Source organism: Dermacentor silvarum, chromosome 4 (assembly GCF_013339745.2).
Source record: "Dermacentor silvarum isolate Dsil-2018 chromosome 4, BIME_Dsil_1.4, whole genome shotgun sequence".
NCBI lineage: Eukaryota > Metazoa > Arthropoda > Arachnida > Ixodida > Ixodidae > Dermacentor > Dermacentor silvarum.
In genome coordinates this window covers 110424990-110450676 of record NC_051157.2, presented here as the reverse complement: position 1 = coordinate 110450676, position 25687 = coordinate 110424990, and the positions used below count along the sequence as shown (strand labels likewise).

The following is a 25687-nucleotide window of genomic DNA, read 5'->3' as shown; positions in this document are numbered from 1 at the left end:
TCCTTCCGTAGTTGGAAGACCCACGACTGCTGAAGCAGCGTTTCCTTTGCGAAATAGCCGCAAATAATGAAACTTCTCAGTGGCAGTAAGAGCCGGACTTTTGTGAACAATCTGGTCAAATTGCTCCCAAAGCTCTGCCCATTTACACACATCTCCAGAGAAGGGAGAGATCGTGAGTTTTGGTAGCTTGGCTCTCGTCCTTTCCGATGGTGAAGCAATGGTATGGGTAGCCGCGTCGAACCCTCGGCTGCGTGCGCAGTCTCACTTGAAATGCGGTGCCACTTGCTCATCAGCACAGCAAGGATATGAGTCACGTTGTCCTCATATTTCAAGGCTGTTTAGTACATCGGCTTGGAAGTCCTCATCCCTGTTTGTTTCGTCATTATTTGCCTTCAGCCTCTCGTAGATGGGGTCGAGCTGCTCATGCGTTGTGGAGTCGCTACGAAGGCCACTTGCCTCGTTGATGAACCAACTGTTCAAGGATCGTCGTGACATACGCTTCGCCTTCAGCTTCTCCATTTTCATGCAGGCAACTCGCAGCCGTCGGTTGGTCTATCCCGGGTAGTTCCACACCAAAATTTGTGGAATTACGGAGTAAAGTAGCCGCAGAATAACTCAATTCCATCTATATAATAGAGAAGGGCTTTTAATAGGACTGATTCGGGCCGTGAAGACCCTGATAATCGACGAGAGTCCCCCCTGTTTTCTCCTCTCGTGGTCGGAGCTTCCAGTGAAAACAACACTGCCACGGCGGGCGCCTCGCACATTTTCTTGTTTACATGAGACCTAGTGGCTGGAAAACGTACCATACGATCGCAGTTTGTCAATGTACTGAATGTACATTGACAAACTGGGATTGTATCAATGAAGTTCTACTGCATATACGTATGTGAGTGAACATTCATGGTGCGCACATTCTTTCCCCTTTTCCCCTTTCCCATGTATGGAACAACCATCTGGGCATGGCCACGGCTAACTTCCCTGCCTTTCCTTCTTTATCCCTCCCTGCAACTCCAAAACTGGGAAATATGGCTCTCAACTTTTCCACCACGGATTCCAATGTCACTGTATTTACGCACATGCACAATTTCTACCTGCTTGAAGTGAGCATGAATCAATACTAACATCCAAGATTAATTCATGAAGGTGACATAAAGATCTTCTCACATGGGCAAAATCCAGCATTTCCTCACACGGCCTCATGGCGTTGACTCTACTTGGAACGGCACATTTTGTGCAAATTTACAGGCAATATAACTTGGGGCAGTTATTCCGACGTCCAATGCTTCTGGAGGCTACCACACACAAGCTTTTTTGCAAGCATCTTCGTTGTAGATGTGCACATACGCCCCTTGCAGCAACCTTTAAAGTGGGGAAATAAGAGCATGTCGCACATTGACAACATTTCCCCAAGTGGAGTGCACCTGACTGAGTGAAAGTGGATTGCGGCCATCAAAATAGGGCGCTATATACAGTGAAACCCCGGCGATACGATCACAGCTGGTACGAATTTCAATGATACGAATTGGTAACACTCCCCAGGCCGAAATACATTGCTCTCAATACGAAAAACATTGGCTGTTACGAACGCATTTCCGCACCACTGTGGATCATACGAATGCATGAGCAAAAGTGGCGGCAGCGGCAGCCGAGCCAGTGGAGCAACCGGCACAAACGAACCAGCACAGCGGGGTTTGGGCTGGATCCATAGTCGCCAAGCAACCAGCTACGTCACACGGCTGCGCAATCTCTCGTTGGTTCTCCCGTCGAGCGGACCGGACCACATCACAGCCTAGCTGATGCTTTGACCAGTGAAAAAGAAGACGAGGACTGCTGCAGCTATGACGACCGCGGCAGTAGCCACGACGGCCAAATGCTTCCTGCACTCGACATGCTGAGGGGTTCAGTGGTGTGCGAAAACATTAATGAGATCACGTGCGCGCGCTTTTATGCCTTCCAGAAGGCAATCGTTGACGATTTGGGCAAGAAAACGCACACAGATAGTAGAACCCCGTTCATACAGTTTTCAAGAAACTGCAAAAAAAAAAAGGAAAAAGAAAAAAAAGAAAGCCGTAGTTTCGCACGAAAGGTAAAGCAACGATTACAATAGCAAATTAGTAGACAGCTGTATGAAGTAAGGATAGCTTTATCAGCTGTATAAACTTGTAAACGTTCGCTTGCTAACTAAATTAACAAGCACGGTGTCAAATGCGCACAGGTAAGCACGAACACCTCGCTCGACTGTTTAAGCCAGCCGTAATTTGTGGTGCATATCAAGAAACTACTAAGAAAGAAAAGAAACTTTCTTGCCGAGGCAGGATTCAAACCCGCGTACCCCCGGTCCCAAAGGGAGCATCGTAACCACTAGGCTATACAGCCATGCTTGCAAAACAAGTATTTATGCGAACCATACGATTGCGTTCGAGCGTCGTTGTCTTCGTCCACAGCTGTCGCGTTCGTACACTCGTGCTCCACGAGGTGAAGAGGTTTTGCGCGCTATGAGAGCGAGAGAAAGAGACAGACGCATTTACGGAGCGGGTCTGCTGGAACGCGTTGTCGGCATAGCAACGCGGTGTCAATGTTGCAAGCTGCGCTATGCAACGCACAGGGACGTCCCTAACTCCGAGACGCGCGAAACGACATTATCATCATCATGAGTGATAAGATGAAAAGTTTGTGCGCACTTCCGGAAAATGCTGGCCTACGATCGCTTAGCTTCGCTGTTTCAAGCGTTGCGCGGCCGAGTGCAAGGTTAAGCATTTTCTTTTTTTTTTTCTTATCTCTCACGATGCAAACTATAGATGCGCACAGAGGTCCAAACAGGATAAAGAGGGCAGGCACACAATCATGAACTGGCAAAACTGTCTCTACTGCTTAAAGCCAGAGAGTTGCAAACATATCTTTAAACATGGCACTTAAATGCAGCTTAATAAAAACGACTCACGATACTCACTCACTGCAGGAAGGTTGGCCCCTTGCCTATCTGCAGTGGCTATATGGTGTTGAGGTGTTGAGAACGAGGTTATGGGTTCGATTCCCAGCTGTGGCACCTGCATTCCAATGGGGCAGTTGTGAAAAACACTAACGTACTGCACTTTAGGTGCATGTTAAAGAAACCCAGGTGGTCAAAATTAATCTGATGCTATCCACTATGGCAACCTTCATGGCCCACGTTTCAGTGAAGTTCTGCTTTTTCTTGCTGGCATTTTTGCTCGATTTGTGGCACTCAGGTTAGACTGAAGTTTGATGGTGATGCTCATGCCTTCAAACGGAAGATTTCAGAAGAATTATAATTGGGCGTACACAGAAAAAGTTTCATTGTTTTCTGAGGCACAAATGACTGCATCCTCCACTGGTTTTTACACTTCTGGGAATGACTGCAAAGTTGGTTGACAGTTTAGTTGATGCACGACATATAAATGTGAGACTACACTGCAGCTTGACGAATCCGAGAGATGCAGACACTCCAGATTTAGACTTTGACAAGGGTGTACAGGCTTCTTTACACAAGAAAGGGAGAAACAAAGTCAGGCGCTTGTCTTTGTTTCTCTACAAAGTCAAGCGCTTGTCTTTGTTTCTCCCTTTCTCGTGTCTTGAGTATAATCAATAATCATACAAGCACATGTAAAGACATCAAGTCACTTAGATGGGAGGGTAGTTGAGCCATCATCATCATCATCAGCCTATATTTATGTCCACTGCAGGACAAAGGCCTCTCGCTGCGATCTCCAATTACCCCTGTCTTGCGCTAGCGCAGGGGTTCTCAAGCATGTTTGTTCCAGGGAACCCTGCTAAGCTCCATGAGGCGCCAAGGACCCCCCCCCCCCCATATTGAATTCACTGAATTAAAATGTCCTAATTAACCGAATGTCGAATTATGCAGGGTATCAAGAAAACAATAAATTTATGCTTACTACGTCAACACGCTTTCATTTACCGACGGAATCAGGAAATCTTGTTTTTATTTTGCACAAGAGCAGTATGGAAGCTGAAATTCTAGTCATCTCATATGACTGATTAGAGCTAGCGGTGGCGAAGGCCTCCCAACATCCTTCGCAGCGCGACCGCGGTGCGCGTCTTCATCTGAGACACGCTTTTCACTGCTGCGCGCGCATCCCGATTATTTTTTCCCTAGGAGCTTGTCGCCAACAAATTGTCCGCCCTTTGCGATGTAGCCGGCGCTCTTCATCTTCGACAGCTTTGCACTGAGTCGAAGCGAAACTACTATTTGCCGCAACCGCTGCGGACGAAAAACGCGGCTTTTATCGACGCGATCATGGACGGCGAACTTGCGGTTCAGAAAGCAGGCGGCCGACGCACGCACCAAGTCACACCTACCGTTTTCTGCAACAAGTGCGCACGAAACCGCGGTCGCTATCGATGCGATCATGGATGGGGGGGCTAGGCAGTTGTGACGGCACGCAGCCGATGCGCGCACCGAGTCAAAACGTATCGACGCGATCATAGATCACAACTACGCACTTGTGAAGGCCTGCGGCTAGCCGCCAAGGCGGTGTTACGCACGGTGATTAACGTAAGAATAAAGGCTTTGAGGGCACAATTAGGCACGATGAGTTCCGGCGTTGCTGTCAATCACGTATCGAGTACGATTTGCCGCTGAGGACCATAGCGATGCGGACTGCGCCGTTTCGTTTTTGGATGCTAACGCCGTTTTTATTCTTTTGCAGCGCGCATTTGTGGTGCTTCGCGCCATTAATTTTTTTTATTCCTCCGAAGTATAACGTCAGTGCCCACGATATCTGCACCTACCCTATCTACAAAGGGGAGAAATGCGCACGGTGGTAAGCTACGGCCTCCGAGATTCAAGTGTGAAAGCTTAGGCGTCCTGCCCATGGCTGCCCATTTTCTGAGGTTGGGTGGCTACAAGCTTTGCACAGTTCGCGCGTTGCCGTTACGCACTGTGATGTGCTTTTACAGCGTAAGCTGTTATGGGTTCCTTCCAATAGCCGTTTCGGATCGCGATGTTGCCGCCGCCCTAGGTGTATGCCGCCGTAACCGCTATTGCCGGAAATGCGAAGAAAGTATCCGATTGCCGCCGAGATCGCGCCCGCTGCGTGGGAGCCAGATACTCTACCACTGAGCCACGTAAGCGTTACTATCGGGCAGCGGAAAATGTCCTAAAACACTCCAAAGCGCGCAGGGGCAGATGACCCGAGCCTCCGGCCCTCTGCCAGTATGGTGGCGCCATCTAGGTAAGGCGCCTGCAAACGCAGCGTACGCAGGCGCAGACGAAGAGATGCGATTCAGGCGAGGCGCGCAATCAACGCGATCCTGAGCCGCCCGAGCTGCCGAGCCTCCGCCAGTATGATGGTGCATTTAGTTAAGGTGATTGCAAATGCAGCGTGCTCGACATGTAAGTTGCAGTTGTAAGGCTTGATCAGGCTCAGCAGACTGCTGTGCACAGAGCATTACAAGCCGCAGCTCGCCGTCGACGCCGGGTGGACAGTTCAGATCGTTCTCGTCAAAACAAGGTGAACAGACTGCCGCGAAGACCCTGTTGTGCGTGGTGCCCAAATTGAAGCTACTCTTGAGCCGCTCCACCAGCTTACGCTGCGACTGTGCTGCGTGTGCCGCGCAGGCCTGTGACTTTTTTTTTTGACACTCGGGCATGGGTAATGGAGGTTCTGTGGATCGAGCACACCTCGTGTTCGCCGTTTTAGCCACTTGGCAACCGTGGAACCATGAAAAATTTATCAGTGGCTTGCAGAACCCCTAGCAGGGGCCTGCGGAACCCACTTTGAGAATCCATGCGCTAGCGTATTCCAACTTGCACCTGTGAATTTCCTAACTTCATCATCCCACCTGGTTTTCTGCCGTCCTCGACTGCGCTTCCCTTCTTTTGGTATCCATTCTATAACCCTAATGGTCCACCGGTTATCCATCCTATGCATTACATGGCCTGCCCAGCTCACAGCTGGGCAGGCCATGTAATGCATATCGAGTATGATTTATCTATTTGCTCGATTTATCTATTAAATCTATTTTGCTCTGCAATAAAGCAAATCTAGATGAATTATTTAATGTGGCCTATATACTAATGGACAAATTTACTGCGCAATTCACACATGATTCAGCAGTCACTGCTCTTTGATGATTGCATAAGCATACATTGTGAGCTTCTTCCGCTTAATGTCAACTAGAACATCAGCTATCCCCGTTTGTTCTCTGATCCACACCGCTCTCTTCCTGTCTCTTAACGTTACTCTTAAGATTTTTCGTTCCATCGCTCTTTATGCGGTCCTTAACTTGTTCTCGAGCTTCTCGGTTAACCTCAAAGTTTCTGCCCCATATGTTAGCACCAGTAGAATGCAATGATTGTACACTTTTCTTTTAAACGACAGTGGTAAGCTCCCAGTCCGGATTTGGCAATGCCTGCCGTATTCACTCCAACCCAATTTTATTCTTCTGTAAATTTCTTTTTCATGATCAGGGCCCCCTGTGAGTAATTGACCTAGATAAACGTACTCCTTTACAGACTCTAGAGGCTGACTGGCGATCCTGAATTCTTGTTCCCCTGCCAGGCTATTGAACATTGTCTTCTGGATATTCATCTTCAACCCAATTCTTACACTTTCTCGATTAAGGTCCTCAATCACTTGTTGTAATTCATCTCCGTTGTTGCTGAAGGTTGCTGAGATATTCGCCGTCGATCCTCCCTCCTAAGCCTTCCCAGTCGAAGAGCTTGAATACTTCTAAGCATGCAGTGAATAGCATTGGAGAGATTGTGTCTCCTTGCCTGACATCTTTCTTGATTGTCCAAAATCAAAAAAGATGGCTGACTAATGGAGTAGCACACGAGGAATAAGGATTATAAACAGGGATAAGGTGCCTCAGAAAGGCTGGCCAACGTTTCGATAGGAGGACCTATCTTCGTCAAAGGCGGCCTCGTCATCCTCGGCGGGTTAGTTTTAAAGGGTTAGTGGAGTGACGTCACGTCGTTGTCTGCTGTGGCTGTCTGTAAAGGGAGAGACTGAAAAGAAAATGAGCGCCAGCGCTTGACTGGCTAGGCGCGGTTTCTAAGACGAGGGGACAAGAGCGGGAGAGCGAGAAAGTGGCAAAAAAAAATTATAAAAAAGAAAAAAAAAAGAAAGAAAAAAAAACCGTCAGAGGGGGTTGCGGGAGCGAGAGGCGAGTGAGCGTTCGGGGTCCCTGAAGAGCCGGTCAGTGTGCAGGTCACAATACGAGTTGAAAGCATGACTTGAGTAGCGTAGCATCAAGGCATCGGGTAATTTTGTGGTTGACAGGGAGCAGCTTGGTCCGTCAAGGGACGTTAGCCTCACTAGTTCGCCCCAGGCGTCGTCGCGGCGGTATACAGAATTGGCGAGACCTTGTGTGGTCAAGGCGCCGAAAAAGGTATCCTGGCGTCTGGGATTTTGGACTGTCTCGGTGTGGATCTCGTGTGGCGAAAAAAAAAAAAAAAAAAAACGGCGCAGGAGGGTGACAGTGTAGAAAAAATATAATTAGAAATTTAAACATGGGGGGGAGACAGGTGTACCTGGAAAAGCGCTCGTATGGTTGATCAATGCGTAAAAGCATGGAGGACGATAATCAATTGAGTGGTAGGGGAGATGCAGGGAAGAACTGGAAATGGCAGAATAGGTGAGGTTGAGGGGGAAAAAAAAAGAAAAAGAAAAAACGGCACAGGTGAGTGACAGCGGAAGAAATATAATTTGAAACATGAACACTGAGGGGACAGGTGTACCTGAAAAAGCGTTCGTATGGTTTATCAATGAGTAAAAGCATGGAGGAGGATAATAAATTGAGTGGTAGGGGAGATGCAGTGAAGAACTGGAAATGGAAGAATAGGTGAGGTTGAGCATCGAGATTAGCTGGAGGTTTAACTTGTTTTGCGCCTTTGTTAATGGTATAACAATTTAAGGTTTATGTTACTGCTTTTAGCGATTCTAAGTTGCCACGCGATAAATTCATCCTCGTGGAGTGCAGGCATTTAAACTTGTGTATGAGGTATGATTCTGTATATTTTCTCTCGCGAGGTGAACGAAAATTTGTTTGTAGTGTATAGAGTCTTGCTTCATCAAATATATGGCCGTGCTCATTGAAGTGGCTGGCTACTGCTTTAGGTAAATTGTGTTTTGTATCTGCGCGATGGCCGTTGAGTCTCGTGTGCATTTCTTGTACAGTCTCACCTATGTATTGCTTGTTACAAGTGGCACATTCTAGACAGTAGACTACGTTGCTTGACGTGCAGGTGAAATTCGAAGTTACCTTGTGAATGTAATCTGACGCTGTACTTTTTACTGTAGTAGTAGATTGAATATGTTTGCATGTGGAACACCTGGAGCGGCCACAGGGACTGGATGCTGGCTTCATGTGTACAGCCTTTCTGAGGCACCTTATCCCTGTTTATAATCCTTATCTTTCTTGATTGGTAACTTTCTACTTTTCTTGTGGAGAACCAAGGTAGCTGTGGAATCCTTGTAGATATTTGCTATGATATTCACGCATGCCTCCTGTAGTCCTTGATTACGCAATGCCTCTATGACTGCTGGTATCTCTACTGAATCAAATGCTTTTTCATAATCTATGAAAGCCATATAGAGACGTTGATTGTACTCCAGATTTCTCGATTACCTGATTGATGACATGGATATGATCTATCGTAGAATATCCCTTCCTGAAGCCAGCCTGTTCTCTTGGTTGGCTGAAGTCAAGTTGAGCCATGGAAGGCAGTAGTGATGTCACATACAACTCCCACAGAGAATAACTTAGACTTGGGACGATTATGGAATGACAGCCATCTTTGTACTGCACTCGGCAAGCATGAAGGTAATTGCAAATACATTGTGAGCTTGCACAAATGCTCTAAGTTTCTGTTGACTGCACAGAATACATAATTACGTATCAGAAAATTATGACGTACACAAAAGATCACCATGTGGCATTCTGACTTCACAAATAGCATATGGTATGGATGCAATTGTAAATGCCAATTACAGCTGCATATAGCAACATATATTTTCTATTTTGCTCTGCAATAAAGCAATCCTAGATGAATTATTTAATGTGGCCTATATACTAATGGACAAATTTACTGCGCAATTCATACATGATTCAGCAGTCACTGCTCTTTGATGATTGCATAAGCATTTTAAAAACTACTGGATATACATGCATAATCTGGAGCCATATATCTTATTCATCACTTTCAGGAACACTAATTCTGCTTTTGTGTGATGTGACATTCAGCCACTGATACATCACCACAGTGATAGGATGCAATCTATAACTTTAGGTAGCAAGCAAGCCAATGGTTACCACTATACTCGAGTTGCAATTTGTTCTTACACCATGAACATTCAGGGAACCAGTGAAAATTTTTTTTATTGCGATAGCAATTATATGGACACTCCAAAGCAGATTTCTGCCGTCGGCGTCACCATGAGGTTCCGTATGCTGTCAACGGCGATGAAATCTGTATGTGCAAGTGAAAGGGTGTGAGGGACGCAGGCTTTCACGGGGAGCGAACGTACGTCGAAGAGCAAACCGGCGTTCTGCGCCGTGCTCTCTGAAAGGCTGCAGAATTAAGCATCTCCTTCCTCCTTTACAATCACCATATATAGAGAGCAAACGTGAATTCTTTCGTCGTGCGAAAGGCCGTGGGGGGATGGGAGGGAGGGAGGGGAAGCGACGTTTAGCTGTGGCACCAAATGCGTATTTATATAAAAATGTTGCGAGGCGAGAAGGTGGGTAAGATTTCTGATGCTGCTCGATGAGCGTCCCGTCCCATTCTGATCTTGTCGAAAACCTCCAAGCCGCCCCCAGAGGCACCGGCAACAGTCACCAACGCCGCGCGCATTAAGTGCCAACGCGGGCAAAATGCCGATGGCGTTGACAACAGTTCTGCGCATTGCTGGTGCTGCTGCACGTCCAAGTTTATACAGCTGATAAAACTACTAGCCTTACTCCGTATAGCTCTATACTAATTTGCTATCGCAATTGATGCTTCGCCTTTCGGGTGAAACTGCGTCAAAATTTTTTTCTCAAAGTGTGTGTCTACTCTGGCCTACTTACTTCAGGTCAGTGGATGGTTTTCTACGGAGCTTTCCAAAGATGCCATGTGATTGAGTATTCCGTGTCTCACACATGCACTTTGCACTTTCCTCCCCCAGGGGCAGCAGACTTGTTCATCTGGGAGGAACAAATGACATTTTACTATGGTCAATAATCTAGCAAACTGATAGATAAGACTGAGAAGAGGTAGAAGATACCGTTAAAGCTCTTCAGTTCACCATATCAATCTTAAATCTATCTCTTATCTAAACTATAATTGCATTCGCAGTTTCCAACCAGCAGCTGTATAACTGTATGCAAGAAAATCTTGAAGTATTAAATGTCATTAAGTTCTAACTTGACAGTTGGTGGCGAGTTGCACACAAAGAAGTAATGTTTCATACTATTGCAGTGCAGTGCTTTTTTTTTGTTCCTGCTAGTGCGCCATAAAGTGGAACTGAGCAATGAGTTGTTAAGATGGCAGAGGAAAATAAAAATACGTTGACATTAATTGAAAGAAACCGCAGTGAGAACAAGGCAGCCAGGTAAACACTCAATCGTCTGAGTGCCGCGTCTTGAAACCAAGTTTAACACAAACTAGAAGAGGCTGTAGAATGTCCGTGTCAGGCCAGCCCAGCCCAGTCTATCTCTCTGTCTGCCTTTCTAGCCTCCCACGCTGTGATGCTGGCGGTGTCTACCAACTTGAGCCGCTGGGTATATGCTCCTGTTCGCGATGCCATCGCAGTCGCCTGCATTGTCATTCGAGCTTCATCATCCAACTCCGATTCTCACATACTATCTATGCTCGAGCCAGGTGGCACGCGTAAGAAGATTCAGACATCTTGGCTGTGGAACACCGGGCGGTGGTTGCCTCTATAAAAACAGCGACTGCAAAATCATTGGTATAACTTTTATTACCACAGTAGTGGGGATCTGCATGACTTTTTCTCTGAATAGCCTCCTTACACTTGGACAGTATACTGCGATGCTAAGCCATCTCCTCAAATAATTGATTGTGCCATGAGATGAGGCCCATATTATATCTTGGCTCTAGAAATTTATTCACTTATTTAACACATACCCACAGTGCCAAAGGCAGCACTGAAGTGGGCGGGAAAGTTGCAAAAACATTTTCAAGCTGAGGTTACCATCTGAAGATCTATAAACGAAGAAGAAACACATCATTACACAATAGTAAATACAGATAACTAACACGTACAGCATTTACAAATCATTACAACATTACCACAGCCACTGCAAACGACCGATTCACACATATACATGGGATCCCCCAATTTTTTCTGTTTAAGTTTTCTGTTTAAGTTTAAGACACCCGTCCGGGTTTCCTTTACAGCTTCTGAATACTGTTATGTGGATGACCATTTTTTTTCCTTTCCTGGTGAAACCTGCCATATAACTTTAGAGTAAGGGTCACAGCTAGATCGCGATTTTGATGATATAAAAGCTTTTTTGCATTTGTTACTGCAGTGATGGAGACTGCCATGATGGTTGCTTTTTTATTCATGTCTGTAAACATATATATTCTCACCGTGTTAACATAAACATAGGGTCAATGGAAGCAGTTCGGTGTCAATGGTGGCTGTACAATGGGAAATCAATCGTAATTCACTCATTTTACTGTTGCCACGGGAGCAGTCTGCCATTCTTATGTGATGTAAGAATGCGACAGAGTGTCTATTCAGAGAGAGAGAGAGAGAAAACAAGAGGTGAAAGGCAGAGAGGTTAACCAGGTAAGGTAAGGTTGGCTACTCTGCAGTGGGGGACGGGGTAAGGGCAGAAAAGATAAGAACAAGAGAAGATAAAAAAAAAAGGGAACGCAGCAGTTTGCACATTCTATAGTTTTTCAATGAGTCCCATTTCTTTTAAAAAGCACACCAGCACTTTTAAAGCAGTTTGTGCCGACATCAGCTGGGACCAGGGAGCAAGAATTCTGGCTTCTGCGAGGGGACAGTTGTAAATCTTGTCGAGCATGGTGTTGAGGACTTTTTTTTATGCATTGAAATGACTGACAATCACACAGAAGGTGCGCTATCATCTCTTTGCACCTGCAAACTTCACAATCTGGACTTGTGGCCATTCCGATGAGGTAGAAGTCTATGCAGGTTTGCTTAATAACTGGCCCTCTGTCTTTATTTAGATATACCTTACGGGCCTCAACAGAGGCATTGTGTAAGGGGGGTCAAATACAAAATCTACATAAAGTAGGATAACAAAAATAAATAACGGCAAGATAGAGGTAAGTACAAAACTAGTGATCTCAGATAGTAGATTACAAGATATTGAAATTTGGAAGAAATGATATGAAGTACAAGACGACAACTATGCATTATGGCACACAATAAGAGAACATGCACAACGTATTATACAAAAGCAAAAGAAAAGAAAAAAAAGTTGTATGAATCATGAGAAGAAACGGACGTGCTGAGTTTATCAATGAAGTGTTTGAGCATATGTTCGCAAAAGGTGTCATGATTGCGCTTATACCGTGTGGTTCTAGCCAATGTATTGTTATTAACATTGTAAGAAAAATGCGAAAAAGCTGATTTTCGGGTAAAAGAGTTTGGGTTGTGCATGCCAAAACCTATGATCTGAGTATAGCGGCACGCAGTAATGGTTCATTTTGCATGCTAGATTTGGTACACCTGCAGTTCTTTAACGTGCACCTAAATCTAGGTACATGAGCATTCTTGCAAGACGCCCTTACTAGAATGCAGCCATCATGGCCGGGATCAAATCCATGACCTCGAGCTCAGCAGTGCAACGTAACAGCCACTGAGCTACCGCGATGGGTAATTCACCTGAAATTCTTTGGCACATAGTGCAGAGTACAGAACATTGCCCTGCAGCAGTGGGGCTTTGCCGAAGGAAATGATGAACTTATGCAGTGCATTTTGCCTATACCAAACAGTAAAGCAGCCTCAGTGTGGAAGTAACATATTAGATTTCCTGCCTCATCAAGGTGGCTGCGGCAGTGCAATTTGTTATCGTACTTGTGGTTGTGGATATACAATATAGACCACTTATAATGTAACCGCTTACTGTGCAGGACCGGATATAGTGCGGTCCTTTTCAGACTCCCGTTAATTTTCCCATAGCACTCCATGTATACACGTATCGCTTATAGTGCAGTTGCGGGAAACGAAATACCGGTTACAGTGCGGCTGCCTGGGAGTACGAAAGTCAGCGGAGACGGCGAATGCTCCCCTCAAACGGGCGCCCCAAGGAGTGCTCGAGGAAGAAAGAGAGACGAAGTGGAGGAGAAGGGCACGTGGTGCGAACGAACAGCCAGTGAGGCTGAAACCAGAATCTTGAGTGCGAGTCGTGAAATATCACGGCGCGCATAGAGAGCGAGCGCCACGAAACTGCCAACGCTCGCTTCACGATAACGGCAGTAAACGAAACTTCAGGGAGCGGGCGGCGCTGGCACATCAAGGCGAAGGGCGCACGCGGAGACCGTGGAATGTGAGGAAGGAGGGCGGCAGGGAAGCGGATTTCGCCTCGGCAACTCCGCCGCTTCGGTGCTCACCTCGCCCTCCCTCGTAGCTCCCTCACTTTTGACTGCTACCGTGCGCGCCCACCGCCGTGCACGCACCGTCGTTCCAGCCGGCCCGGCACCAGCTCGCCGAAGTTTCGTTTTCTGCCGTTATCGGGAAGCGGGCGTTTGCCGGCATGGGCAGTTTCGTTGGCCGGCCTGGGACAGCGCCGCTGCTTCCCTCTGCGCCGTAGCCGCAGTGTGCATGGAAGCATAAAGGAGAAAGAAGGGTTCACTGCCATTTTCTACGTGTGGCTGCGGTAGCATGGCTGAGGCGTCGCCACGTACACGCATGTTCCGGCACAATGCAGAATCGGCGACCTTGCCATTTGAGAGAGGGTAAAATTTCCGCCGCATTTTTTTTTTTTTTTTCGTTCGCGCGCGACATTGAGGGGTCTCTCCTAAGCTTTTACTCTATGGCGGTGCCGGAGTAATGTTGGTCGGAGGCGCCGCCGCGTGATTTGGTTCGAATTAACGAGATTCGATTGTAAATTGAAGGCAAATGTTCTAGCCGCATTCCTCGACTGTCGCATATGCGTGGCGGCTCGGTGCACATGTTTTGCATATGTGCGGGCCTTGAAAATTGTTGCTTTGGTTATAGTGCGGATATTCGCGACTTCGGCAACTTACGTTATAAGCGGTCTGCACTGTACCTATTTAAGTGACCCCGACATGGGGCTATGTGAAACAAGTTTTAACTACACAAAAATTATTGACAGGGTTGCCCAGCGAATCACCTGCTACAAGAAAGCTTGTTCTGAGGAAATGTTTAATGCTTTAGATAGTTATGACATGTGCTCATCATTTAAAGGGCCCCTAAACGACCTCCGATAATTTTTTAAGATTTCAAGTAAACGCGCATCGAGTTCAGAATGCCATCACGATCAACGATGCTAAATGCTGCAGTGCTATGCGCTGTGGGCGCGCCCCAAAATAAAAAACAATGCCGTGCTCCTCTCCAAGCCTTTCCGGTATCCACAGCGGTTGTCGTGATGTCACCAGGGTGCATCTGGTAATGTCAACGGGGGTGACGATGTCGATTGGTCGAGGAAGAACCTACGACTTCCGGTTAGTCTGCTAGAAGGTACACGCGCTCCCTGCTCTTCCTCGTCGTGTTGCTCGCTTGTGCGCCCTTGCGAATCGGTAATTACGGCCTGCAACGCAAGTGCCAAATCGCTCACGTTCCAACACAGTCGTGCTTAGCGGTCTGATTAGCTGTGCGAACATGGTGCGACAGTGTTGGCCTTTCTAGACGTGCGCACAACACAGGATCCATAGCGGCATGCTTTGCTTGAACACAGGCTGGCACGGCAGCAACAGCAGGTAGCCAAAAGCGCGTCACGACTAATGAGGCCTGTCCATGTTGCCGGCAACTCACCGCACGCCGTTCGCCATTCATGGGCCACCCTTCGACGGCGGTTTTGCTCGCGAATGGCGTGATTTCCTTGCCGTAGAGAGGATGAGACCAGCACCCATTTGTACGGCAGCCTCATTGCCGCTCATTGCTCCACGACGCCGATATCGTCGCTAGGCCTTCTCCGGTTCACTTCAAAGCTAAAGCGGATGGCGCTTCGGAATGAATCACCGACGCTCACAAGCTGCAATATTTTCTTACCGTTGTTGTCGCTCTTCACAATAATTGTACACAAAGAAGAAAATACACTGATATTAGCGGCCCTGTCGGCTGCGATGCGAGCACAGCCGAGCCGGTCGTCTGCCATCGGTATCAGCCGCCTTCACTGTGGCTGAGCTAGAAAGTATCGGAGCTATTGTTCGTGTTTAACGCTTAAGTGGATTTCGTTTTTCATAAAATGTACAATTTATGCATTGGTTTAGCCAGCGGAAATTAATTTTCTTGGAACAGAAGCTGCAGCCGATGTTTTCGTCGCCAGTGGAGGAGGCGCACAGCTTCGTGGTCATCGACTGGCTTGTCAGTCGAGCGGTGGGCAGTGCGCTGGCCAAACTGCCGTCTGCTTTGGACACCTCTGGTGCGGTAGATGTTCTACGGCACCGGAGGCCGGTTCGCCGTCGGTATATTTGCCACTAGCATATACGTGCCTTAACCGGAAGTAGACAGTGTTTTGAAAAGCGTGTTGCTGATGATGTATGTCACGTGACAGTTGGAGGAGCAGTCGGCGAAGAGGAGAGACCAGCTGATGAGGAGAGTAGCCAAGGAAAGAGCAAAACAAGCGAAGGCCGTGTTTCGATCATCAGACGCGTGTAACTCCGCTATCATGGCGCCATTTCGAAAAATTCTCGCGACTACGTGTTTGTTGTAGACTCGTGCACAACTGCAACACCACAACTAAATTTCGACCTCTGCGTGGTTTAGGGGCCCTTTAATAAAGGCAAAAATGCACTATATCAGCTGTGAAATCATTCTAAAACAGACATTTTTAAAATTTGTGACTAATATACGTGCAATTGTGGGTGGTGTCAGTGATGTAAGAACCTTGGTTTACAAAGGAGGCAGTTGGCTTATGCAGCTTAAAAAAAATATGCCTCTTCGCATGTTAAACAAAAGCTAGCTCATGCTACACATTAATAAGCAAGGCTTCTGAGGTTTCAATCTGCGAGTTCAGCACTGTCCCTAAGGACTACGAGAACTCTTAAAAAAGAGTTGCAAAAATGAAGTATCTATTCCTTCATTTAAAATGGTGATCATCTCATCTGCAGCAATCAAGAAAAAGCGAAATGTCTTATACACAGTTCAGTTCAATACCAAAGCAATGCTTTCTTTGGAAACCCTTCCAGCCTTTTCTGACTGAGGCTGCTGCTGCGTTGTCTTTTAAAATAGTTCACACACAGAAAATGCCACATTTGCATTCACAGTTCTGTCATGTCAATGCCAACTAGCTCTTTGAGACAGTCAGTGTGTGCGTCACATCAAATACCACATGCGATAGCCTTTGCATGCAAAAGCATGTGCGCATGTGCCAGCTTCAATGAGGCGAGAGATGCAGGAATAAAACAGGCACATAATAGTCAACCTTACCACTGTCTTTTGTGCTGTACTTCTTTGAGCATACACCTCTCCTCAGCATTCTTCCTTCGACAAACATCCACTGTCGCCTTCATCCAAGTGACATCACTGCATCGACTTCTCCCAGTGGAAATTCCCATTTCGGTATAGCTTGTGATCTGTGTGGTACATAAGCATAAACTTCGGCTGAGATGACACGTTGCACGGAATGACAATAAAGAAACGTGTGTGCATAACATTTATAGCATCTAATTAACCGCTTTACGAAGCTTTGCTTCACATATATATTCTCACATTCCTGCTGGATCTGCGTAATTTTTTATCTGTATGAAGACAGACCGCTGGGATAGTTGATCTAGCATTCTAACTAGGGTAACTTAACGCAAAGCGCTGGTCAGACAAAAAGACAAGGACGAGTGCTATCAACTTTTTTATTACCAGAAGATGGCCCACCGATTTTGTACATACTATAGGAGCGTGTGCACCCTGTCACATCGTCACATTGATGTGCAATAACCACAAAATCAAAATTGCGCAAGTGATAGAGGAGCAATCATGAAATCATACTCAAAAGGAGGCAAAAAAAAATAAAAGGTTCTGGATTTTTATGCGCCAGAACCACGATATGATTATGAGGCACACTGTAGTGGGGGACACTGGATTAACTTTTACCAGCTGGGGTTCTTTAACGTGTACCCAGTGCACGGTACATAGGTGCTTTTGCTTTTGCCCTCATTGAAATTTGGCCGATGCGGCCAGGATTTCATTCCATGACCTCTGGCTTAGCAGCACAATGGCAAAGTCACTACGTTGCCACAACTGGCCGAAAGTATGCAGGCTTGTGGGTAGCTTGCTGGTACAGATAGGGGTATTGTTTTTCATTAAACAAAATTCCTTCAATGCTAACTGAGCTTTATTGGTGTTGCTCTTGCCTAGAAACTTTGTCTCTTGATTTCATAAATGCCGCCTTTTGACATGCGATTTTTATTTTGTGGTTATTGTACAGTGGCACGACGATGATCACTCACCAATTATCGGTGAGTGATCGCTTGTTAATAAACGGTTCATAGTATGACAAAATCGGAGCGCAAACTACTCCGACAAAAGTGAAGGCATCCTTGTCGCTTTTGTGTCTGTCCATCACTTTGCACTAAGTTTTCCCTTTCTTACAGCATTTTTTTCTGCATGCACAGGAGGTTCTGATGCAGCTTTTCAGATCGGTAAATTTAACAGCGAGCCATTAGAAGGCATAACACTATATTCCCAAGGTATAGAAGTGATAAATAGGCAACTGTGTGTATCAAAAGCTGTGGGTTTAACAGCTACGTGTCGAAGGCTAAGCTGACGGCTTCCCCAGTGCTCTACTTTTCTTTCGCAGCCGATCGCTGTCGAAATGCTTATATGTCATTTTTATTAGGCCTGCGGAAAGAATTGCTTTGCAATTCAGAGTGGAAGCTCGCCAAAGTGGTTTTTATGCATGAAGTGGGACCTTGATGTGATGTTTCAAATTGTCATCCAGCTTTGTTGATCAGCGTTGTTTGCAAAGTTATCGATCTTAAGAAAGTGTTTGATGCCGTTCTCCATTTTATAATGCTAGAAGTTTCATCTCAAAACAGCACAAACAGTTCCTTATTGCACGGGTAAAAAAATATCTAAATTGCAAATGTCAGGGTTTGCATACGGTAAGTTCTTGCATGATGCGAATATAACATTAGGCGTGTCTGAAGGGTCGTCGATGTCATCCTTAAACCTTTTTGAAGATGACTTCATGATTTACAGAACTGTAAACAAAGCGACTGTGCTGTGTTAGAACAAAACTTAGACTGTGTTGCTGAATGGTGTAGTCAGCAGAAAATGACGATTAACCAACAGAAAACTACACGTATATACTTCACAACGAAAAGAACCACTCGCAAATTGGCTGACACTATTACTGAGGTAGTACTATTATCTGTTTTTCAACGTACTGTAACTACCATGGTGGGATGTTATCGCCACCTTTTCCTTACCTTGCCATATTTTTTGTTACGTTACATCTAAGGCCAGTAAGATTTTGGATTTGGGGCATTGCAATGCAGAGCTGTTTTTTTTTTTTAAAGAAGAAACTACTTTTGATTACTTGCATTCATACGATACTTGAATATGCATGCATGGTGTGGGACCCTTGACAAAATGGAAGCCGAAAACCTTGAAAAAGTATACAACTACGTAGGTGTTATTTGACACATTCAAGTTGCATACATTGATGTTCTAATTAGCACTTATCAGCAGTGTGCAGAATGGAGTGCTCAGAAATGTTAACTGTAACATCAATGCATTTTGTCAAAAATTTTGAGCACACATTTCTTAAAACTGGTGATAATAGCTACACAATTTCTGCTAAATGAGTAATCATTCGACATTAAAAACAAGTTGAATTGAGTTTTTAATGAATTACCTTATGGCACATATTGCAATTTACAAATTCTAGCGGGTAAAACTGCAAGGCATATCCACTTGAAAAGAATTGTGTGGATGACACCACTGACGCCACCACTTCCTTTAAGGCTTAAAAAGCTCAGATGTCCCATGGTCACATGAAATCAGCTACAGAACAAAGTTCAATTTAGCTAGCGCGATAATTGGAGAGCAAATATTTAGCAATGTTCACAGGCGTAACCCTCCGCATAAAAAAGAAAGAAAGAAAAAGCAAGAAATGCCGCACTTACTACAGCAGTTACCTCTCACAGACTAGTATCAACTTCTTAATGTGTTAGCATTACGTGTGTGTGTGTATATATATATACATATATATATACATAAGAAATATTCTTCAGGCTACCTTTCAAATGTAAAGAACTTGAGCGACGCTACAAAGTAAACAGAACAAGTACTTTTTCTGTTACTAGTTCATATTTACTTGTTCCGTTACTTGTAGCATAGCTCAAGTGCTATATATATACATATATATATAGCGCAACTGACGGTGGTCTGCTGCGGGCCACTGCCAGTTGTACTTGACTTCTCGAAGAGGCAGGACTTGTGTCCAATGCTCTCCTCAACAACACCTTGTAATGTGGTGAATGCGGTTTAAATCATCGATCCACAATCTCAAAGAGGTGCGACGTAATGCTCAGGCATTTCCATTAAATGCTCTCGCATTTACCATTAAATCACCAATACATTTTTTACGAGCTATTCTCAAACACACTCAGTGCAACATTTAGATTAACTGTAGTTCTATTATGCTGGATTAACAGCTGCGTGTCAGCTTGTTAGTGAGCATATATTCAGACAGTGTTATGGGATATTAGGGCCATAAGTCTCTGTATTCACTCAAATATACATTATGGCTATCAAAAAAAAATTGGCAGCCGATTCACGAAGTGAATGCTGATGATGGAGCGAAGCTCCTTGGACGATTACGGCTGCTGCTCGAGCTTTCGCTTCAGGGTATTCCTGCTGTTGTCGGCGTGCTGCTGCTTCTCATGCTCGTAGCTCGGGGTTAGCTTCGCGGCGTTGCTGTTGGGCTGCCGCGTCTCGTTCTCGAAGTGTAGGATCAGAGTCACGACATCTACACTTACGTTCGCGCTCCTCCATACAGCAGTGCTAAGTGTAGCGACAGCGGCGCAGCGCCGGCGCAACATTTGCGCATGGTTGGTATGCGCGCTGCGTGCGCTCTGCGAATGACGTCGTGCGCGTGCTCGGAGAGGGGTTTCGGCGCGTCGGTATGTGCACTGCGTGCATGACGGGGAGCTACGACGACGACAACGGACATCCTGAGAGCCCAAGAAGCTTCACTCCTAAAAACTGCTCACAGGAGTACAGTAATAAATACCAATGAAGCCATTCTTAAACAAAGCAGCAAAGCAGCCTGCACATTTATTGTGTGATCCCTTGTTCCCCTTTATCGTTAACCCCTTTCTGTGCAGAGTAGTCACCTACACAGAGTAGCCTCTACTGGCATGGCCATAGCCCAACATTGATGGTGTGATAAATATGATTAAAAATGTGGTTCTCATTGTTTACTTGCTTTATTTTCTGTGGATTTGCTTTCAGAATAGAATCAAGCGAATTACTAATTACGACCATGAAAGTGGGACGCATACACAGAATAAGCCACCCAAGGCTTTCTGATCAGGATAATACAGCTGTATTAGTAATGGTTACCATTTTTTATAACTATTACTAACACTACAGTAGCTAACACATGTTAGTTGCATATGTGATGAACAGTTTCGAACTCATAGCACCTAAATAACTTCTTTTCTTTTAATAGTGAAGGATTTTTCGCGCAATAGCCCAGTGTTGGCTTTTTGTTGGTGGCTTAGGATCGGCGAATATTGGATGAGGTTTGGGTCACCAGAGCCACGATATTGTTGCAATGCCTCTTCCCGATGCTAATGCCCATCAGCGCTTTTCGCGTTCGTAAGTGGTGAAGCGACGCTCTACCCTGGGCAAAGCCTTGAACATGGCCACTCCCGAACGCGAAAATCACTGAGAGGAATTATCACTGAAAAAGGCACCGCTACAATATACCGGCACAGGTTGTGGCATGTATTGCAGAAAGACAGACAAGCGTGGTGCCCAGATCACACGATGTCAAATTATTTTTACGAGGTATATAAAATTACACCAATGTACACCACAAGAAAAAGCTAGAAAATTAAACAAATGCCAGCGCTGCTGCTTCTAGCTTGGCGGAACTACTCGCCCCACTAGTGAGATAGGCAGCATCAGCATGAACATGTGGGGATTCCTTCGAAATGCAGAATGCAGAACCGCCTCTGGAAGTGCATGATTGCTGAAAAAAAAAAAAAGGAAGGCAGGCAGAGGTGGGGGTCATCACAAAAGAAATCCAGAAGGCACTCTAAGTCTGCCAGTCATCTCAACAACATTTCAGGTGTCACACAGACATCCGTTTACAACTACGAACTTTGAACCAACATGCATGCAACACTGTAGTATGCAATGTTTACTTACTCGTCAAAGGTCACATCTGGGGTGCAAGTGAAATTCCTGCTTGTACGTTGCGTCATGCCTGTGAGGTTCTCGCAGTACTGGAGATGCACCAGGTGAGGGAGCGTGGCTGAGCTCCTTTATTGGCCTACTTCTCCGGTGCATGACTGGTTGCCTAGCTGACATAAGTACGGCACAGTCGCCTAATTGGTTTTATAGTTTTTAAAGTGTTCACTTGAAGTGCCGTAGATCTCATTAACTTTATTGTTGTGTTCACCTGGATTCCTGCAGAGTGGAAAAACACAATGCAAAGCTCGCATTAAAAGAGCACCAGAACAGTAGCCTTGAAGAACACAGCAGTAAATTTGACAAAGTGCAAGGCACAAGGTGCCAGCAGACATAAAGCAGCAGCAAGCACGCTCTAGCAGATAAGATTCTACTTATCTACCTTATTTTCATTTCTGTGGTGATGCTGCTAAACAAAAAATGCAGATTTGCTGCGTATTCATACTGCATCAAAGAAAACAGCAGTAATTTTGGCTAGAAGCTAGGTAACAACTCGAGCGTATACATACCAACGCTCGGGCCCAATAAGGGTTTAGCCTGCACTCCTTTCGCATTTCCGACGCTGCGGTAACCATAACCGATTCTTTCTGCGGGGCTCTGCAGGAAATCCGTCTGCGTCTCCGCGTTTTTGGCGTCAGGGGAAAGAGCCTGTAATGTACCGAGAGTTTATGAAGCCGGCCGTGTGCTGCGCCAGACAAAACTGCAACCACAGCGACAAAACACACCACTTATACCTCCGCGTTACTTTCCATGCAGGTGCCGGTAATATCACCTTCCGAGATCAAAATGGCAACGTTAGCTTGTCAATAAAGGCAGCTAGCTATCGGTACCATAGAGGGCTGCGCAGGCTCGGTGAATTTTAGTATTGAAATGAAGAGAGCAGCGCGTCAAGAAGAGACAGTGCTCACCACGACACATTCGACTTGCAGCAGCGGTGCTTCCCAGGTGAAGGTTTCGCTACTGATTTCTATTGGTTTCAGGTGGAATGAAGAGGTCTGAAGTTCTTCGTGGGATGAAGGACATATCGACGGAACAGCGTTGCGACGAAGTCGCACATGGAAAGGCACTTCCACTGATTGCCTTAAGAGATAATTATGCTCGTAATCCTCAGGGTGGAAATGCAGAGAGCACACATGTCGTCTCATCGGCTCCTTTCCTTCCCGCTGTAGCATGGGAACAGAATTGAACCAGCGGGAACGTCGAGGTTCGTCAGGCGGCACCGTGTGGTAGTTCACATTGCTGTCGGAGCTTTTAGTACCCTTGTTCAGACGACGCGGACCGTTCGGGCATCCTGCGACATCGCACCGACCTGGCATTTCGCTACTGGCAACCGGTACCTAGAAAGGTAAACGTTACTAAAAAAATAATCAGAGTTTTGTGTTGCCCGGGCGCTAGAACTGACCGAGCAAGAGCACCGACAGCACATAACGCCATAATAACGCCGCGAAATACGAAACGTTGCCACGGCCGACCAAAACCAGAACTTGACACTGAGCGCAACGGTCGGTAATGTTCAGCAATAACTCAAGCGTACTAGATATAATTGTTATGGTCAAAGTTTATCTCAGGTAATTTTTATGTCTACAATGTAGCTGCAACAAAAAAATAAAAATAAAAATAAATGTGTTGTTTTGAAAATGGCGTTCATGACGTCTGTCAAAAGCGTTCACTGGATTTGAAATACGGATTCTAAACACCATGTTTTTTTTTTTTTTTTTGCTAGTTAAATGCGGTAAAAGCTATTGTGAGAGCCGAAAACACGTCATAGACGTAGAGTCATGCGTGGAGTTTTGGACCACGGACCACGGCCGTATTTCATCCAAATTCAAGTCCCAGCGGTGACGCCATCTGGACAAACGCTTGCGGATCTCGAAGGCATATAATTTAGCTGTTTGCATGCGGTGATTGCTATTTTGGGAGCTGGAAACACGTACTAGAAATCGGGTTTTGGACCAAAACTTGATTGAAAATGAAAAAAGAGCAAACTGTCCTACAACGGGGCACAGCACTTGGCCGTACGGCCTTTGTTTCGGCACTTTCTTGAGACTTTTTGTGTATGTTTCGCTTGCATTTGGCCTACTCGGTTAATATATGGTTGCGCATGTTAATTAATACAGCATTCTCTGCGAATCTTGCAGTGGTGTAAAAATAATGTATTCCTGTGCAACAAAAGTAAAGAAGCAAGCGATGCGACAAAGTTGTAATTTTTTGAGGAGCTCAAATAATTAGGTTGTTTTATTTCAGCTAATAGTGGCCGCTGTCTTGCGTCAAGCTAACAACGCCACAATGAAGAGTGAAAGGAAATTATAATAGCCGCCTTTCACCTCAGTGTTATGACGTCCTGCGTCTAGAGAGTACCGTGTCACACGTGGTCTTCATATAAAACATTAACTTAGCTTTCATTTTGAAGCAGCGAATTAAAGCGCAATGACCCACAATTTAATTGCAAGGCAAAATAGAATTTTGCCTGTGGCGCCACAACCACATAATAAAAGAGCACCTCTGATCGCCGAACCTCTAAGCGACAATCATGCAATTATCGCAATTATCATAGTGCATTTGTCGTAATATAAAGTGCATGACGCGACATGATATGAGTAGAAGCTCACGATTTTTTTTTTTTTTTGTACTGCTGAGTAATGCCAACGCCACCCAGTTTATGTTTCATTGTATTACAGAAATTGCGGAGTGACCAACACATCGTGACAAGTCGATCACTAAAACGTGGCATTCACGTCTCGCTGCTACCACTTCTTTTGTTTAAAACGTGGTAATATGCTTTTCGTGATGCACTAGAATAAGCACGAAACGTTAATAAAATTGACAGGCTTGGGGCGAGCGGATTGCGGCGGTCACATATCGTGCGCTCAGTACGAGCAGTCACTGTTCTTACTACTGCGCAAAGACGACAGCGCAAGGTTAAATGCTTTTCTACACCGTCAAAGCACCAGCCGCTGCCGAAGTAGGACGCCCCCCTCTTGCCTCGCCTCCCCCCGTGCCTCGCGCGCGAACGAAGAAGCGCGTTTCCGTCCCGCCTTTCTCCCTCGCGCGGGCGAGATTGAACGGCGATCGTCGGCTGACCCTCGCAAGCTTTCACCCGCACATACAGCGTACGGCGCGCGGCGACAATGTTATCGTGTTTGGACTTTATACGGAACATCACGGCGACGACGACGGCGACGGCAGAAGTGCGCTTGGAGTGTCAATATAATTGCTATCGCAATAAAAATAGAAATGCATAATCGGGTAAATAACAAACATTCGCTAATGAAGTTGTAACAAATTACCTTATGGATAGGGAAATATACAAACTCTAGCGGGGGAGACTGCAGGGCCTGATTTGAAAAGACTTGTGTGGATTAAACCATTTACGACATATGCGCCGGCAAACTTGCGGTAAAGATGCGCTGTCGTTCCACTCACTTTCTTAATAAAATGTCGTTTTATGCATTGAAGCACAAAAGTAACTGGAACGCCCATGCATTTCTCCGCAAAGTTCGGGAATTTACCCGCCGTGGTTGCTCAGTGGTTATGGTGTTGGGCTGCTGAGCTCAAAGTCGCGAGATCGAATCCCGGCCACGACGCGGCCGCATTTCGATGGGGGCGAAATGCAGAAAACACCCGTGTACTTAGATTTAGGTACCCATTAAAGAACCCAAGGTGGTCGAAATTAATCCGGAGTCCCCCACTACGGCCTGCCTCATAATCAGATAGTGGTCTTGGCACGTCAAACCCCATAAAAAAAAGTTCGGGAATTAGTATCACCAAACTGGTGCCACCCTGAGAATTCGTTCCAAGTGGATCCGCCTTGCGAACTCCTCGGCTAGAATTTGTAAATTTCAATACGTTCCATAAGGCAATTAGTTAAAAAAATTAGTGCAATTTTGTTAATCAGTCAACTGTTTATTTCATTTTTTTGTTCAAGTAAACCAGCTCATGGACTAGAATTGTGCTATCTGCCACAGGCAACTAAAAAAAAAAAACTATGAAAGTGTTCACTGAAACACCCGGGTAAGTAATATGTGGCCACGTATTTATTTGTGGCGTTTAATTACAGGCGACTGAAGTTCTTAATGCAACTGCTCGAAATAAACACCTTCACCGGAAATTGGGCT

General features: G+C 45.7%; 1 long non-coding RNA gene across 5 annotated transcripts in view; it reads right to left on the bottom strand.

Annotated features, from left to right (window-relative positions):
- LOC119450494 (uncharacterized) overlaps positions 1–22887 on the bottom strand; it is a 40297-nt gene extending 17410 nt beyond the window's left edge. The window contains exons 1-6 of one of the 5 annotated variants that reach the window (XR_007466454.1): positions 22481–22887; positions 22082–22220; positions 21531–21791; positions 16581–16726; positions 10054–10170; positions 2958–3050 (exon numbers count right to left, since the gene is read on the bottom strand). This is a non-coding gene — a long non-coding RNA (uncharacterized LOC119450494). Of the gene's footprint in view, positions 1–2953; positions 3051–10053; positions 10171–16580; positions 16727–19532; positions 19636–21530; positions 21792–22081; positions 22384–22480 lie in introns of those variants that run through there. The other 4 variants (XR_007466455.1, XR_007466456.1, XR_005191403.2 and 1 more) reach the window with 4 other exon arrangements.
- Between the last annotated feature and the right edge of the window lie 2800 nt (positions 22888–25687).